We start from the raw sequence: 18,473 nt of genomic DNA on the forward strand, positions 1-18,473 counted from the left end.
TCCAGAGTCTCCCTGGTGTTTGTATCCCAAGTTGTGCTAAAGGAGATGTTCTAATCCTGCTCTCAAAATATTTAAATCCACTTGTAAACTAATCTAAGTAAAATTGCAACAAAGCCCAGTTTGAAACAGATTAGATTGAAACAGACCCTTACAGTAGTGGCCTGATAGGAGAAAGGATGCATCATTTTCTGGGAACAAATATTTTTCTAGTACATTTTGTTTTCAACACACAGTGTCTGGAATGGTAAAAAATTATGGTCAATGGAAGAAACAAGAACATATGACACATAATCAAGAGAAAAAGAATCAATAGAAACAGACCCTTAGATGAACAGAATGTTGAAATTATCAAAGAACATTAAAATAGTCAATAGACCTAGTAAAACAAAGGTGAACAACATGCAGAAATAAATGGGGGAATTTCAAGGAGGAATAGAATCTGTAAAAAAGGACCAAGTAGATATGCTAGAAATAAAAATTAAAAAATTAAACGAAATAAAGAGTTAATTTAGTCAGCATTTCAGTTATCTATTGCTGCATGACGGAGTGCCACAAGCAGGATCTTTAAAGGATAACAACTTGAATTTTGCTTACTCTGCTATCTGGGTTGAGCTTAGTTGGGCAGTTCTGCTCCATGTAGTATCTGCTGGGCCTCAGATTGCCATATTGGTTTCTTCACTCATATATTTGGTGCTCAGAATTGCAGTTCTTTTACCAGTATAGTTTTTCAGAAGAGTTGGAAGCTGACTGGTCTTTCTCTCATTCTTTTAGGCCTCTCCAAGTTGCTAACTTTGGCTTCCTCACAGAATGATGGCCCTAGGGTAATTGGGTTTTTCATATACTGTGCCTAGTTTCCAAGAAAGAAGATGTAGAAGTTATAAGTTCTCTTAAGGTCTGGATTGGTAAATCCTATAACATAATTTCTGATGCATTCTCCTGTTCAGAGCAAGTCTCATGTTTGACCGAGATGTCACCACTTAGAATGTGGAATAGCATGTGTGTACAGGAGAGGAAGAATTGATGGTAGCTATTCTGGAGACCATCTATCCCATTCTTTCCTCTGGCCACAATAATTCACTTCCCTCCAATGTGAAAACTACACCACAACCTCCTTTCCAAGGCCACAAAAGTCCCTCCCAGTTATGCCATCAGGCTCAACTCCAGCATCTCATGATCTCTATCAAGTCCAGATGTGGATAGGGCTTCTCAAGTGCACTTCTTTTCAGTGTGGAGGAAAAATTACTGCTCCCTCCTCCCCCATCCAACATAAACGATAAGACAGTGTTACAGTAACTGTACTAATCACTCCTTTTAAAAAGGGAGAAATGGAAGGCATATAGCTGTCAGTGGCCCACAGCAATTATAAAATCCAGTTGGGCTTATATCCATAGTACCCCCTGCTCTGGAGACCATGGGACATTTCATGATGAAGGCACAGTTCTGCTTTTTGAGACTGGTTCTCTGCAGCTTTTGGCTCTGTCCTCTGGGATCTGGACTATGATCTCTGAGGTATCCTTAGGAAGTGGTCTAATTTTTCAAGTGAATAACTTTCTTAGCCTTCTTTAAATGTCTGTTCAAGTCTCCTTTCTTTCTGTGCATTTTAGTCCAAACATGTGTTGCTTTTTAGTAAAATTATCTTTAAAACTTTATAAATATTCTATGAATCTTATTGGGGGTTCACTTCTATTTTAGAAAGGCACCTATAAATCTCTTTGAGGTAGACCTCTTTCCAGTTTGAGCTGCAAGTTAGGGTGCTTTAGTACAATGCCCAAAAGATCCTTGGAAGGTTTTTTTGTTTAGTTGATGGTGTTTGAGACAATGCCACAAATCCTTCTGAACTCTTAACAAGAAGTCTTGTAGCCGCTCTTAATTTGATCTTTACCTTGAGGCCAGTTGTACTGGCAGTGCCCTGCATTTGGTCTTTGTGCTGAATTTGAATTTATTCTTACTTAAAGAACTTTTGCCAGCTGAAAAAGCTGGGAATTAAAAGAGCCACCAGTAGGGTAAAGATCTCTGTTCATTGAAATGACTCAGAAGCAACAATAACCCGGCATCTATGAGCACCCCTAGTACCTAGTTTGTGTTCTCTAAATACTATTTTTAATTCAAAGAACCCAGGAATCCTTGGAGAAATGGCTGACTCTAAGTTTAGAGCGATAAATATACAAGATTATTTTGAGCATCATGTTATGCCAGAAAACTGGCAAGCAATCAAAGACTTATGGGTCACATCAATGAGCATGTGGAGAAATTGGAACCCTTGTACATTGCTGGTGGTAAAATGGTTCAACTGCTGTGAAAAACAGTTTGGCTTAAAAAGTTCAACAGTTTTTCAGAAAAGTTAAACATAGAATTAACTTAGCAATTCCACTCCTAGGTATATATCCAAACACAGTGGCTTAAACAGATGAAGATGTGCTATTGTTTATTGCAACATTATTTACAACAGCCAAAGGGTGGAAACAATTCCAGCTGTCCATTGATAGATGATAAACAAAATGTAGTCCATACAATGAAATATTATTAAACCATAAAAATGAGTGAACATAGATGGATACATGATGGAAATAGATGAATCTTGGAAAAGTTGTTCAGTGAACTAAACCAGACACAGAAGGACAAATATTGTATGATTCATTTATAAGAAGTATCTGGAATTGTCAAACTCCTAGAGACATAGATTATTGGTTATTAGAGGCTGGGGGTGTGGATGAAGAATTATTATTTACTGGGTACAGAGTTTCTGTTTGGAGTAATGGAAAAGTTGGAAATAGTGGTGATTATTGTGCAACATTGCAAATGTAATTAATGCTACTGTACATTTAAAAATGGTAAAAGTGGCAAATTTTGGTCATATATATTATACTACAATAAAAATATTTTTAAAAAGCTAATAGTCATGTCAAAAGAACAATGACGCCAAATTGTGAAGACTTCCAGCTGGCTCCATTGGAAAAGTTGATCATTAAAAAGAACAATAACTACATTTAGTTGAAACACATGAAACATATAAGAACCCATGACTTCAAATTGATAATAAAAAGTGGTCAGTGTTGGGCACTTCTAGGGCACTTCTAGGGCACAGTTCATTACTCTGAAGATTGGTTAAAAAATGGGAAAGAGTTACACAGTTATCTTGCCTTTCCTGTAGGAACTGTATTCAGGAAAATCAGTGGCTGGTAAAGACAGGTCCTTTTTACAGAATTCGTTAATGGAATTTAAAATTCTCATTTGCAACCTCTAATGAGACAACGGGTCATCAGTTGATCAAGTGATGCACAATTTTTAGGAGAGAGGTTAGTGAAGAATATTATAATGGCAGAATCCACTGACTCCATTGTTCAATCTTAGCATCAGTGAAAATGGGGCCCCAAATACTATATACCTTATGATATGGTGCAATAAGATGCATACAGCACCAACTATGAATCTTTTTATAAAAAAAAAAATGTACCTGAATCTAATCAAACCTCCAGCTTTAACCTCCAGTTTATAGTAAATACGGAGGATAGAAGAACAAGTTCAGTAACACCATGAGGAAGCAATCAACCAAATTTGGAATATAGGACATTTTAGAGAACTGTTGACCCAGTTTTACTAACTGTTCTGAGAAAAAGGATGAGAATGAAGAAAAGGGAGGAGTGTTACAAAATAAAACCTGATAACCAAATGCAACGTGTGGACCATGTTTAGATGCTGAGTAGAACAACCAATTGTAAACTGACAGATTTGAGACAATCCAGGAGATTTGAATATATTTACATTGTTTCATGGTAATAAATACTTGTCAGTTTTTTTTAGGTTTAATAATGGCATAGTGGTTATATATTCATAGATGGATAGGTAATGTTCTTATCAGTCAGAAATCCACACTAAAGAATTGGGGCAGAATGGCATGAAGTCTTTAATTTGCTTCAAAATTTTCCAGGGAAAGCAAAAATAACAAACCTGAGAAGATAGATACAAGATTGGTAAAATATCGATTGCTACTGAAGGAAAATGTGGGTGGGTGTTCATTCTGTTATTCTTTCTGCCTTTGTGTGTGTTTAAACATGTTAAAAAGTTTTCAAAATCACTTATCTTTTCTTTGAATAAGAAAGTACAACCCAAAAATACAGAGTGGGACTGCTCCCAAGTGGGCGCACTTGGCCTAGTTTTGAAGCCATACTAAAAGTAATTTAGAGAGCCATCAGCACATGCCACAGTGGAAAGGAGCTGTGACACGTGGAGGCTCTGCTTGGGAACACAGAAATATTTTGATCGGCAGGTTTGAGGAGCTGAGATCGAATTGAATTAGAAGACACGGCCCACATACAAACAGTTGGATCATGTCAGTGAGGACTTTATGTTCCTTTTGTGCTTCTGGCCTGCCAGTCCCCTCTTGGTGCCAACAGCTCCGTCTCTCACAAGCTGGAGGCCGATTCTTCCTTCAGCGAGTTAATTTTAAATGAAATGAAAACCCAAGTCATAATGTTTGGTTCACTACACAGGCAACAGGCACTGTCTGCCTCATTAATGATTAACACAGCAGCTGGTAATGTCTTGCAGCTGGTTGACCGGTTTAATGATGCCAAAATTTGGCTACATTCTCCTCCTGCCCTGACCAATGCAAGGATCAGCTTTCTTTGCAGTGGCTCAAGCTTGGTGCTCAGTAGATACCTCCCCTGCCAGTCTACATGGATTATCAAGAAGAAGGAGTAGGATTTCTTATACTGGGACCAAGCCCAGTACAGAGGCTCTAATGTTTTTGCTGGGCCAGACACAAAGAATGCATGACCCAGAATGCATTTATCTATGGTATTGGAAGAAACAAGATGTTAGCTACCCTAAGAGGCAAGGCTGAGTCTCAGAAAGACTTACGGGTCAGTGTTAGTAGATTCTGCCCCTGGAAGAATGTCTAGGAGGTCTCAGGCAAGAATATAATTAAGAACTTATTCTTCCAAGAGGCACATATAGGGTCCAGAATTGAAGGTTAAAGAGCAGGTTGTGGCAGGCAAAAGTTTTGAAATCCAGGCTCAGGTAAGCTACAACAGAGATGCAGCTTTCATAACACTGTGATGTGAATATCAAACTTACTCTACTTACATTTCTGCAAAGTCCCAGAGCTGAGAAAGCCTGAACCCAGAAGTGTGAATGGGGAAATGCTTTTGGTTGATATGGCCAATCATGGCATTGAGAGGCAAGCAGAATGGAAGAAGATGAACAGGTGGTCTCTGATGTCAGCAGCCTGATTTGAAATCTTAGCCTTTCTGTTTATTATTGGTGTGACTTTGGACAGGATTCTTAACCTGTTGAGATTCAGTTTCCTCATATGTAAAATGAAACATTCAAAGAATCAAATAACTAATGAATAGAATGAGAGCTATTACGGACATTTGGAAGGTCTCAAATATTAGCTTTATTTTTTTAAATCGGGTATACATGTTTATGCATACCTTCTTAGTTATTTGGGGAGAAACCCTGGGATAGAGATAGGTTATCTTGATATTACAGGTGAGGAAACCGAGGCTAGGGATCTGTCCTGTCATTCCCTGGAAGTAGAGACTAAGCTAGTTGTGCTTTCTGTACCTCTCACTGCCTATTCTGCCACAGTTCACTGATTTCTTAGTCTCTCCTAGTATCACTTTTAGCTCTAGCATCTCTGATGATCTTGACCAGCTCCCCTGAACTGCTTTTGCAGAGCAACTCCTAATTTACAGCAGTGTACCACGACTTGATAATTGAAGGTACACTGTATCAGTGAGAACAGAGCTCCAACCTGGGGCCATCTTTGTCCTGGCTGCTTGACTTTCTTGATGCCCCTGATTAAGATACACTGCTGACATTCTAGACTGTGAAGACTGATTTTGAATTAACTACTTGTACATTTAATTTGTTTTTTACCTGATGCATGTGAAGACTGGTCTGTGTGCCCGTTCTGTGACCTAGGCTATTTGGTTTTCAGCGTTAGAGTTTTCAAGGACACAAGAAGAGAGTAGGGTTTTGGGATCACACTTTCTCCCATCCCTGCCCCAGCCTCCTGCTCACACAGCACACAGACACGTGCACACATGCACATGCAAGCCTCCGCACTTTTGTGTTGGAAGGAAGCCTCACGGGGCCAGAACAGACACTATTTCACTTGGAAGAAGTGTTTCATTTCTACCCTTCTGCAACCTTGTCAGGGTAAGATAAACGGAAGCTGTGACTTTTCAATGCCATCTGGTAAGTTAGATTGAGCATCAGCACGGGGGTGCATGTCTGTTGTGCTGAAACAGGCCTCTCTAGGATTGAGTGGCTGACATTCCCACAGGGCTGTCCAGGAAAGGGGGGCATTTCTGAGCCCTGCCTCACTGAAAGGAGTGTCAGGGATTAGCTACCCACCTCTTCTCCAACCATCACTGTCACCTTTTGGATGCACTCATTCTCTTATGAGTCATGCGTGTGCTCAGTCCCACACACTTGCCTGGGGTCCTGGCAAAGCCCTAGTTCAGTTAATGAGTTTAATAATCTCTGTGCATGCCAACAGGGGGCCGGAACATCTAGCTCCTTTTTATCCAACCCCAGGCAATTTTCCTTCGTTTCCACAGTAGCACTAGTAGAACCCAGCTGATTGCAAGTCCCTGCATTGAAACCCACTATCAAAGTGAAAATTAGGGATGAAGAGAGCCTTCCTGTTTGTGTCTTCCAGAAAATCTGTAGCCTCTTTCTCTAGCAGTCAGAGTTGAATGATGAACAAGTCCCCAGCCCAGGAGGAGACCACAACATCTGCCAGTGAGGTTGGCAAGATGGCAGTATATAGTCACTTCACTGGTGCAAGTGCCCTGGGGCTGGGGAAGGAGAGGAGTGAAGGCTGTGTCAGGCCAGGCTCCCCTCTCCATCTCTGGCCCTTGGCATGTTTAGGTGACTCTGTAAACTCGGTCGCTCAGATGTGCTTCTGTGTCCTTCCTCCAGCCCTTTTAGGGGCCAGTGCTGCAAGCCTAGAACTCCTGCTTGTGACAAGACCCAGTCTGCTGGCAGAAGCTAAGCCTGGAGCCTAATCGTTGCCAAGAGAGAGACTTTAGATGGTGTGGTGGCTTTGCAATGTGTAGACTTGGGCAGGTCGAACTATATTTCCTAGAACTCCCTTTCCTGTAAGTTTCTTGCAAAGGTAAGGCACAGGCAAGATTCATGAGTGAAAATTGGGGGGTGCAAGTGAAGCAGCGGCCATTATGTAGCTCCTGTACGTTGTTAGCTCCAAGCAGCCACTGGGCCTACAGGTGCCGCACCCTCTTCTGGATCTTCCAGTCTCCTTGACTCTAAGGCCAGATGTGTGTATTTGGCTCCGTGATACAGGAGCCTGGCTTTAGGAGAGCCACATCACCAAGGCCAGAGGCAGGAATCAGCCCATCCTGTGGTTTCTGAGTTCCTGCTGGTTCTTACTTTCCCCCACCCTCCTGACTGCCTGCCCGCCCCACGGTCTCCAAGCTCTAGCATCAGCTGTGAAGATAGAAGAAACCTATTTAACCAGGTTTCAGGTTGCATAAAGTCCAGTCCCTGTACTAAACCTGTCTGTCCCTCTGTCTGTCTGCCTGCCTGCCTATCAACAATCCTAGTGGTTCTGCCTCTTTGAACCCTGACTGATACAGATTGAGATAGAGAAGTGAACCCCGTGAATTCCCATAAGACTGCCGCCTGGGGACTTGAGGATAGTGTTCCTGTGACCACACACACACAAACATGTTTTCCCATTTTCTGTTCTGGGAAATGGACCCCAAATCTTACATGGTCCACACATATAGGAAGTCATGTTTAGAGGATGAAAAATGTATTAATGTTGCACAAGCCTCTTTCAAGTACCTATTAAGTGTCCCCTTTGCTGTACATGTATTCCTCCTTTTCATCCCTGCTCCCCCTTCTTCATTTGAATCTTTGGGAAATTTGAGACTGTCTGGTCCTGAATCATCCTCAGCCTAAAAGACCAACCTCTCCGCAGGAGCCAGGTGGGTGGGAGACTTCAAGGAAAGGGCTCAGCTGGGAAGTTAGTGCAGAAGACCCTGATAGCAGCCCTTCCAGCGTGGGGCAGGCAGATGAAGGAGGGAGCATAATTTGCTTTCTCCTACCACAGTGTGGGAACATCACAGACCTGTCGCTCAGTCCAAGATCAGAGAAAGTTCCAAACAAGAAGCCGGCTTGGTCCAACTGTTTCCCCTGGCCCCCCTGCTGACTGCTGGGAGCTAGCTGGGAGATGAAGGCTGACACTCCCTTCCCCTATCCCAGACAGCAGAAACAGGGCCCCTTCTCTCCCATCACGAAAGGGAGAGCCTGGAAACACTGGTACCTCTAATTTGCCTTTAGTCCCTTGCATAGGATGTGAAGTGTGTTTTGCATTTTGAGGTTTGATGGGTAGGTCGATGCCCTCTGGTAATTTCTCAGCACAAAATAATGACAGTTTGAATGAAATTCAACGGTTACATTTTCCCCCCCAGCTCTTAGTTATTGTTTTGCACCAGCTCATTACTTCCCCTAGTTAAAATTGGTAGCAGAAACAGAAGGGGTGAAATACTACCAAGGGGACTATTCCTTCAGTGTTCATAGCAGGTGTCTCCATTAGGTTTTCCCCAAGAGCCACATCCAGGTGTAGCAAATTAGTTAAGAGGGCCATGGGTTCATTTGCATGTGATCTGCATATGGTTTCTGAGGACCTAGATAAACAGTGCTTGTACATTTCAGGCAATTCTATGTTTAAATTCTGTTGCTTTTTTCTTGGTCTTTTCTCTTTGTCCTTTTCTCTTGTTTCTCCCTACAACTCCATGGTTTGATGTCACACCAGAATCCACACAATCACATATATGGAAGAACTTTGAAGGGCAAGGGGAGAGCACAGAGAGCTACATGGGGAAGATGTCTGTGCTGCTGTGCCCTGGGGTCTGTTAAAGCAGAAGACACAAGGTGGGGAGGGAAGTTAGAATTACAGGAGCCTATTCTTGAAGAGTTTTCTCATCTAAAAGAGCAATAATGATGAAAGTGGTATTGTTGATGATATCCGTGACAATAATAACCATTGAGTTTGGCATGCCATGAAGTTCCTACCTCCCCAGGCTACAGTACACTCAGGATTCATCCATTTGATCTCTACATTAATGTAAATGCTGGTTTATTTCACTGATCCACAACCTGTAAATGAAAAGTCAATGGCTGAAGTCAGTGCCAAGCGTTCCTGAGTAAAACAACACTCTGCTTTCAAAGTATTCTTCTAGGATTCTTTAGGGGTCTCTCCCAACTCTCCCACTCAACTGTCCTCACTTTCCTATCCTTTCCTCCTTGCTACCATCAGATTCAGGGTCTGTTAGGAGGTTTATTTTCCTTGCCAACAGCCTGCGGGCTTAAAAACACAAGCTCACTCTTTCCTTTGGCTGAGCTAAAAGAACATCTCCATCTGATTTCCTTAGGGACTCGATACAGTTTTCTCTAACTTTTTCTTCACTTTGTCTCTACCTTTGTCTTTTCGACATCTGTCTTCCTTCCCTGTTTATTTCCCTTCCCCTCTCCCTCCCTGTTCTGCACTCTGCACAGAATAACACAAAACTCAGTCCACACTGCGCAGCAGCGGTAGGGAGAGGAGCAGAGCAGAGCAGTGCTAGGGACTGCCCTGCAGTGCACAGGGCAGTGGGGGTGGCACACGTCACGCTAAGGAAGCTGGAGCCCTGTAACGATGGGTACAAAATCCTGTGATTACACACTCCATAAAACCTGCCCCGCTGCAGCTGGGTTCCATGCCAGGAGGATTAAGCAAGTTTTGTTAAGACCCTTAAAGAAGCAGTGAGTGGCAGCAGTTACTGGCGCTGTCGGAGATTTGTTGGAGTAAAGCGCCATGAGGCTGCCTGGCCTGGTTGCAGGGAGGAGAGAGCCATTATCCAGATCTGCATTAAAGCCTGGACACTGGAGAGACATGGAAGCCAGGATGCCAGGGTGCGGTGGGATTAATTGACCAGCCTTTCAGTACCAGCGCGGAGAAGGCTTAATAGCAGACTCCAGGGAGTCTACAAAACAACCTTTTTGTATTCTTTGTGTTTGACTTGTGTTTAATTTGTTCTGTCTTCAAGCAGTTCTAAGTGCTTTCTGTACCCCACACAGTATTCAGCTGATCCCATTTGATCCTGCACCTCCAGCTGAGGATGGGTGTGGCAGATACCAGACATTGTGGACCAGGATGTGAGAACCCCTTTAGTCCCTGTGAAGTCATCTCTAATCCAGGTCAGTCCTACATCTTCTGAAACGAGTAGAAATGATTGGCTGCCTCCTCTGATTGATAGGCAAGAACACCAGTGGGCAAAAGGGACATTTGCAGAGTGTCTCTCTAGCAGAGACCCTTTCAAAGGATCTGGGAGAGACCTTGGTAACATATTCATGTGATTATACGTTTTGAATAGAAAAGTTTTTGTTTTTGTTTTGTTTATGTTTTTAGTGCAGTTGCTTAAGATTGCTGTCTCTTTCAACTCCAAGTTCCCCTCAGTTTCGCTTCCCTTGTGCAGGGAGATGTTGCAATGTCTGTGGGCATTTTGGAATTCCGTTAAGGAGAAGCTGCGGCGAGCCATCTCGTTTGTGTTTAGTGGGTATGATAATATAGGTTCCACGCATAGTTATGTTATTGCCAGCTGCCCCAGTATAGGAATGGCTGCCAGGAATATTTTTGCCACCTGCTGTGCCATCGCCAGCCTCCAGAGTTGTAGGCCTGGAAGTCCTATCATGATATGAAGATGTGCTGTTTTGCCTGGTACTGGATGTGTGTAGTTAGTAGAGGAGAAACAAGTTTTGAAATGGACAGTTAGAAGCTAGTCTATGGAAAAATCTTTTAAATCTTTCAGCTCACATATTCACATATGAGAGAAACTTGGCAGAAGTTTTCCCAAGTTTTCCAACAATACTAAAAATGTACACGGCATTGCTAATTACAAGTATGAAGCTTGAAGAAACTTCTATAAATTATTAATAAATGCTCACCAACTATGTAGAGGAAAGATTAAATTGTCTTTCTGTTCTCTCTATAGAAACTTACAACTGCCATATGAAGAGGTGATTTTGCATTTAATAATGTATGAAAAGAGAAGCAATGCAGAGATTTGTCAAGCAATTAATAATAGTATTAGTTTACTTTTTAAAATCTGAAAACTTTTGCTATTTGTGGTATTTGTCACCTTTTAAAAATATATGCTTTATTGTGATTTATTTTCTCATTCTAAACAGATATTTACTTTCACACTTAACTTTGAGTTTGTCATTTTATATTCTTTTCTAAAACATAAATTCCCAAATTTATAAGCTTTAGGCTCAGTAAAGCCTGAACCCGCCCCTGGGTAATTGACTTGTCTTTGGAAATCCAGGCTCAGGAGTTCTCCTCCTTTCTAGGGCAGGACTCTGTCTACCTCACTGTAAGTCTGGCATTAAAGCTACAGGCAGACCTAATGAATGACCCTTCCAATCCCTTGTTTTAAACTCATGTACAGAATTGAAATCCCCTGGAGTATCTTGCCTTTCCTAAAGCTTTCTTCCCCCACCCTAGTCAGAGTTGAAGCTTGTAAGGTTAAATGGAAAGATCCCTGGGATAGTCTGATTCTAGTTGAAAGTCAGACACTATCTAATCGGGTGAATTTGACCAAGTCAGTATATCTTTTTAGACTCCAATTTCCTCACCTCTCATCTGAGCATAATTATGATAGCCTGGTCTTTCTTACAGGATTATAGTAGGTGCCACTGAGATTAAATGAGAGACTAAAGTTGTCTGAGAAGTACAGAGTGCTTTAGAAACAGAAGGGATTATGTTTTATTTATCAAGTCAAAGCAACCATCTTCCAAACCTAAGATTTTTAGGTGCTTAGATTGGGATTCCATGTGAGTGAATATTCTCTACATTTTTCCTGACAATTGCAACCACTTTGCATTTTATAGATCTGGTGCAGAAACACATGGACCTTTATGGTGGCATGTGTGATGGGGCAGGCAACAATATCTCTTAGATGTTGGAGGGTACTGGAGGATTTGGTGTATCAGAGGGGGTTTAATTCACATTCTCAGGGGCTGCTCCTTTGAGGTAAGCTCCTCCTCTGTGCATTGAATATTCTGATGCTTCTAATTGACTTGAAAATATCTTGTCCCTCCTTTGAAATGTCACCTAGTCCTTGTCAAGTGTATTTCCAGGCAGTCAGGATCAATACATCATTTGGTTTAAGCATATGAGATCGTGATTGATGGCCCAGATGAGTGTAGGTTTCACTCCCAGCAACAGTCCTGATATTAGATGTTGCTGAAACCCATTCATATCTATGAGCAGAGATCAATGATCTAGAAGACAATGTCTTGAGAAGAGATGTAATCTAGAGTGGAGTTTATCACAGCTGGCCTTTAGGTTCAAGCTAGTCAGAGGGTCCAGGATTCAAAGTCAATTCCACTTCAACAGTTACTTGCTGGGTCTCTGTTTTGTTCTAGACATTGTCCTGTATGTGATGGGATGTAAGGAAGATCAAGCTTGTCCTTCCTCATAATAAGCTTACAGTATAAAGAGGAGTTAACATACATATATGACATAGTCGTGTCAATTGTGTAGGGCTGTAACAGCAGTAGGAAAACAGCTTTCAAGATCCAAGGAAGTAGAGATAATGTCCTCTTTGGCCTTCATTTTTCTTTATTTGAACAGTGGGAAAATCTTGAGTAAAAACAGACTTAGGTATAGGCATTGCAAAGTTAACCCTTTTACCCAGCTTAGTCCAGAAATGAGTCTTTGTTTCTCCTGTTTAATGATCAGACACTCATTTTCTGTGATGCGTTAGTCATTGTACCAGGTCCTGCTGAGATGAAAGAATATTTACTCCCCAGCTTCAGGGAGCCCGTGATCTAATTTGATTGTCTTTCATATAGGAAGAAAATACTGCTGGCCCTCAGGGGTAGGACATACACAGTATTGGGGAGCACTTGTGCCCATTTGTGGCCACTTTCCCACTCAATTCTTCTGTCCCCAGGTATTCTTGGTTTTAGGACAGTGAAGCGACTTTCAAGGATGTGTCTGTGGATGTGGACCACCACAGTCTGATGCATGTGAAGACTGACATACAACCGTGGCTTCCTCATATTATGGCCCTAGTTATCTGCTCAGTCACAGTCTCCTGCAGCATCCCGCAATCCCTGGGGCTTGTATCCTTACAGGGCTGGTACATGTATCTGGATCTGGACCTGCAGTCTAGTCCCATCTCAGTCAGAAGGAGCTGTTTGTTTCCTGCCCTTCTTTGACTCTGCCTAAATACTTGCAATCAGGGTGGGGTGTGTGTGTATCTGGATGTTATTATCTTGTAGGTAGAAGGTTGAGCTTTCTTGAGATGGACTCAGAAGGGTAAGGGATAGTAATGGCAGTGGACCTGGAACAGGCTGCCTCTCTGGCAATCCTTTGCTTGTTCCCAGAGCCTAGCTTCCTCTGTCCTTCCTGTTTGGCCCTGCTCTCACACCCTAGTTCTGGTGACTCTCCCCATGGCTGCCTGCTTTTCTGGTCACTCTGAAAGCTCTCCCCATTGCTATTTGTGTGGACATTGTGCCTTGCTAGGCTTCTGGCTTCTCTGATGCCTGGATTTCGTGCGAGTTTATACTGTGAGGTGATTCTTCCCATATGAAACATGGAACAAGGGACATCCTGAGATGGGAAATCCTGCAATTTACTAAGACAAAGGGACACTAGAATAGGTAGTAGTTAAAGGAGCTAATGAACAGAAAGCCCTTGGTGTGGTCCTTTCAAGTAGTACACTCTCAGTAAATCCTGTTGTTGTTGTTAGTAGCAGTAGTAGTAGTCATGCTGTGATTGTTTTTACTATTATCATCATAATCATTTTTTGACACCTGCTATCCTGTCTTCACTCTGCAAGACAGAGAAACCTAGCAGTGCTCCTTGAATGTCAGTGTGCATACAAATCTCCAGAGGACCTTGTTAAAATGAGAATTTTTATTTAGCAGCTCTGAGCCTCTGAATTTTTTAAAATTTAAATCCACATTAGTTAACATATAGTGTAATAATGATTTCAGGAATAGAATCTGGTGATTCATTACTTACATATAATGCCCAGTGTTCATCCCAACAAGTGCCCTTCTTAATACCAGTCACCCATTTAGTCCATCCCCCACCCACCACCCTGCCAGGAACTCTCAGTTTATTCTCTATAATTAAGAGTCTCTTATAGTTTGTCTCCCTTCTCTGTTTTTATCTTATTTTTGCTTCCTTTCCCCTATGTTCATCTGTTTTGTTTCTTAAATTCCACATATAGATGAAATCATGATATTTGTCTTTCTCTGACATATTTCACTTAGCATAATACACTCTAGTTCCATCCACATTGTTGCAAATGGCAAGATTTCTTTCTTTTTGAACCCCGAGTAGTACTCTGTACACAGTTGTGCCTTGCTAGGTTTCTGGCTTCTCTGATGCCTGGATTTCCTGCGAGTTTATACTGTGACGTGATTCTTCCCATATGAAACATGGAACAAGGGACATCCTGAGATGGGAAATCCTGCAATTTACTAAGACAAAGGGACACTAGAATAGTTCCACTGTGTGTGTGTGTGTGTGTGTATAGATACCTATATATATCTATATCTCTATGTATTTATATATCTCCACATCTTCTTTATCCATTCATCAGTCAGTAGACATTTGGGCTCTTTCCATACTTTGTGAGGCTCTGAATCTTTAACAAGCTCTCAGATAATGCTGGTGTTCCTGGTCCGTGGAGCACAGTTTGAGTAGCAAAGGTCTAAGGGACCCGGAAAATGGAAGGAGAAAGAGGGTAGGGTGTTGAGCAAAAAGAATAGGATTGGGGTTGTTCAGTCCCTGAGTACCTCTGAAGTCAGAAACACAGATCGGGGACAATGCTGCTGGAGGCCTTGTAAGTTCCCCAAGTTTATTAATTTTTGTAATTATTATTAAATAACTGATTTTATATGGAAATAGCAGAAAAACAGATTAAATGAAAAGGATTCAAAGCTTGTTATCCATCATGTTGTAAGAGGAGACTCCATTCTACTTAGCCATCAGTGACAGAGAAGAGGAACCTTTGTCTTGTCCTGGGTGGGTTATGGCAGGTTTCGAGAAGACCTGAATCTTCAAGTTCATGGAAAGAGAGAAAGAGGAAGGTTGTGAGAGCCTAGGACAGAGTAGTGATCCTATATAGGTCATATTTTGTGTGATCTGTTTGGTCCTTTTGGACTCTTGCTTCCCCCAATTTAATAGATTATAAACTTGTTGGAGAAGATGGACTTCAATCAGAAATAATTTGTTTCCTATCAGTACTTTGCTAATGATAGTGTCTCTTGCAATATTAGAGCTTGTTTAGGGCCAGATATTATTTCATATATCTGCATAGCAATTCTAAGAAATAGGTATTGCTTTATTCCAATATCATTCTTACCAAACATATTTTGTTTTGCCTATTTATTTTGTTCATTGTCTCCCCCAACTAGACTGCAGGCTCTGTGCAACTTTGTTCTTTCTTCCTGGTCACTACTGTAGCACATCACACTGAGTAGTTGGTAAATATGTATTTGTCAAACAAGTGATTCGATGGATGAGAAAATCAAACATTAGGAAGTCTTGCCTTAGGTCACCCAGATGGTAAATGCTGTAGTCAAAACCCAAATCCTGTGCATCTTGCTCTACAACTCTTTCCCACGCTGTTGTGCGTGCTCCCTGTGATTTTAGCTACTTTCTAAGGCTCACTGCCATGAGCTTAGGTAGTGAATCACACCATTCTAGTTGAGTCCTTGGCCACTGAGGCCAAATTGCTGTGGGTACCACCTAGGTATTTAACATTAGCTATCTGTGATCTCTATGAGGTCACAGTAGGACTGACTGATAAGCCAGCCCCAGGTCATGGGTACTCCCAGATAAGCTAGGGGAAGATGCTTCTAGAGATCACACACCCCAGTATGCTAGCAGTCAGCTCAGAGTTAGGTGTTCCATATAAGGCTCATATCATCTTTTTCTTTATGAGGTTTGCCACTCACTCAGCCCCAACAGAGGATTTGCTTATTCACTGTTGTTTTCGGCTCCCAAGGAAAACATTATAAGGTACATGTTTGAATTGGAAAAGAAGCAGTCAGGCAAGCCTCCCAAGTGACACAGAGTCCACAGGCAGAGAGTATCCAGCTTTCCCTATTAGACACAACAGTTGGATGCTGACAGTGGTCCTTCTGCTGACTATTAGGCACTGCTTTAACATATTAGAGACTCAGGATGGCAGCTTTAGCAGAACATCAGAAAACGAAATCAACTCATTTCCTAAAGCTAAATTCTTAAGTCAAAATTGGCATCTAAGAATCTCCTGACGAAAGTTATACAGAGCTAGGTGACCTTTATTGAGCAAGCCAGTCACATCCTGCCATACCACAACCCTGGGCCAAGGATCCAGGAGACTGATGCTGGGGATCCCTTCTGAACCATGCTCAGAGGTATAAAAATGCAAGTGATTACACCTGCCGCTTAACACATTCCAAAATGCCCTTAACATAACCAGGCCCAGTGGGCATGAGGCCAGAAATGAGATCCAAATTGATAGAAATAAAATGTGCTGTGCCTTGAGATTGTTGTAATCAGGAAAGGAAGAAAGAAAAGGATGTTGTTCTGTGCCAGAAAACGGAAACTTTCTATTTTGGATATTTTAAATAGCTTTTCTGTGATGGAAGCCACGATTCATGAAAAGTCAACATCAGAGAATTATCTAGGCTTTTATCATGTAATCAAGACAGGACATCTTCTAATTGGTTCATTATGCAGCTACCATGGCGCCAAATGAAATGCTCAATTTTTAAATGGCTTTATCCAATGAAAGATAAGATCTGTTGTTTTTATTATGTCCCTTGAAAGAAAAGCCCCTCAAATTATCCTTGTGAGAAATTTTTGTGCATAACTGGATTCATGAATTTAGAGGGACTCTAAAATTCCTGTAATGCAGTCTAAGAGTTTACTGTGGCTTAATGATCAGTGAAGGGGTTAATTTTCAGAACCCTTCTCCAGTATATCGTAAATATGGAAATGAGAGCAAGGAAAACAGCTCTCAAATTTTGGATGATCAGTGGCTCATACCTTACCTGCAGCTCGTGAGTTCATTTTGTAACAAAGGGTTGAGGAATTTTCTGCTTGAGGTACATACATCACAACAATCTCCAAACCCAAATGAGGGCCTAGCTCCATCAGGAATAACGAATGTCCAGGCTGTTTCAGACCATAATTTATTTCTGTGCCCAGAGTTCATCACATGATCCACCACCACTGCTCATTTTCTGAAAATAATTTCTCTAGATGTCCATGGGCTTCCAGCTCTCATCACCCAGAACAGTAAAGAATAGTCCCATCACCTCACATAATTTATCCCAGTGTCCACAAATCTCTCCAGGTCTCCACAAACAAAGCAGAATGCAAAATGCAGAGTACAATTGTTCATCAGTGCATGAGCATGTCTCCAAGTGCATCACAGAAAAAGCGAATAAAGGAGAAAATTATGGGCATGGGGCTTTTAACCTGTGGCTCTTATTTTACCCTTGTCTCACTCTAAAATGAATGGATCTCTGGCTACAGAGAGATTACCCTTGTTTCTCTTATGAACTCCCCATTGTAGATGGTCTAATGCAGTTTGGTCTAAAATCAAACTGGAATCTTAGTTGTCATGGGAAATACAAGAAGAAGTAAACAGCAAGAATCATGTTTCAGGCCAGATATAGGAAGTTGCATTTAGACCTTGCAAGAACATGTCCCACAAACATCACCGTGTTTGTTTGCTTCAGATTTCCTGGTATTTGTGGTCAGAGCAGCGTTACAGGAGAGATAAAAGGACAGGAAATCAAGGGTATCATGCCTTGAGTCAAGGTGATTACATCTTTTTTTGCAATTTCTTTCAGGTAAATATTATGTTAGGAAAAGCTAGAAGGGGAAAATTACAGTGAAAAATTTACCACAGGTATCATCAAACTCAATAAATCAATTCCCATGGAAGAAGTCATTCTAATGTCGCTCTTATGTTTTAGGAAAGTAAATCAGATAGTCAAGAAATACCAATGAAATAACTGTAATCATTACTTAGGAATTTGTTCATCAAGAACCAGTCACTCACTTAGTTTGTGCCTACACAATTCCTTCTTCGTTTCAAGCCAGTTATATGTCATAACTAAAGAGTGACCATTGACTTTTTGTGTGCTTCTCCTATCCTTCCACTAACACTCTATCTTCCCACTGCACCTTCTCCATCAACTAGAACATATCATCCCCTTTTGTCAATCATGCTGTCTTGTTCTTACCGTCATGCCCAAACAGCTCATTATTTTGAAATTATAAGTACCCATCTCTCTCTCCTATTTGACTGTATATCAGTCATCATTGCAACTCTGTGCCTAGCACACTGGTAACTATATAGCAGGCATTCATGTAAATTTTTATTTATTTATTTATTTCTTAAAAGAATTTATTTTTTTAATTTACATTCAAGTTA

General features: G+C 41.4%; 1 long non-coding RNA gene across 1 annotated transcript in view; it reads left to right on the plus strand.

Annotated features, from left to right (window-relative positions):
* Nucleotides 1-9,694: 9,694 nt before the first annotated feature.
* LOC124510188 (uncharacterized) overlaps nucleotides 9,695-18,473 on the plus strand; it is a 274,118-nt gene continuing 265,339 nt past the window's right edge. The window contains exons 1-2 of the long non-coding RNA XR_006961639.1: nucleotides 9,695-9,930; nucleotides 10,096-10,215. This is a non-coding gene — a long non-coding RNA (uncharacterized LOC124510188). The remainder of the gene's footprint in view (nucleotides 9,931-10,095; nucleotides 10,216-18,473) is intronic.

The sequence above is a fragment of the Lynx rufus genome, unplaced genomic scaffold (assembly GCF_022079265.1).
Source record: "Lynx rufus isolate CCGP_SWC_20201006 ecotype Redwood Valley unplaced genomic scaffold, mLynRuf1.p SCAF_15, whole genome shotgun sequence".
Classification (NCBI taxonomy): Eukaryota; Metazoa; Chordata; class Mammalia; order Carnivora; family Felidae; genus Lynx; species Lynx rufus.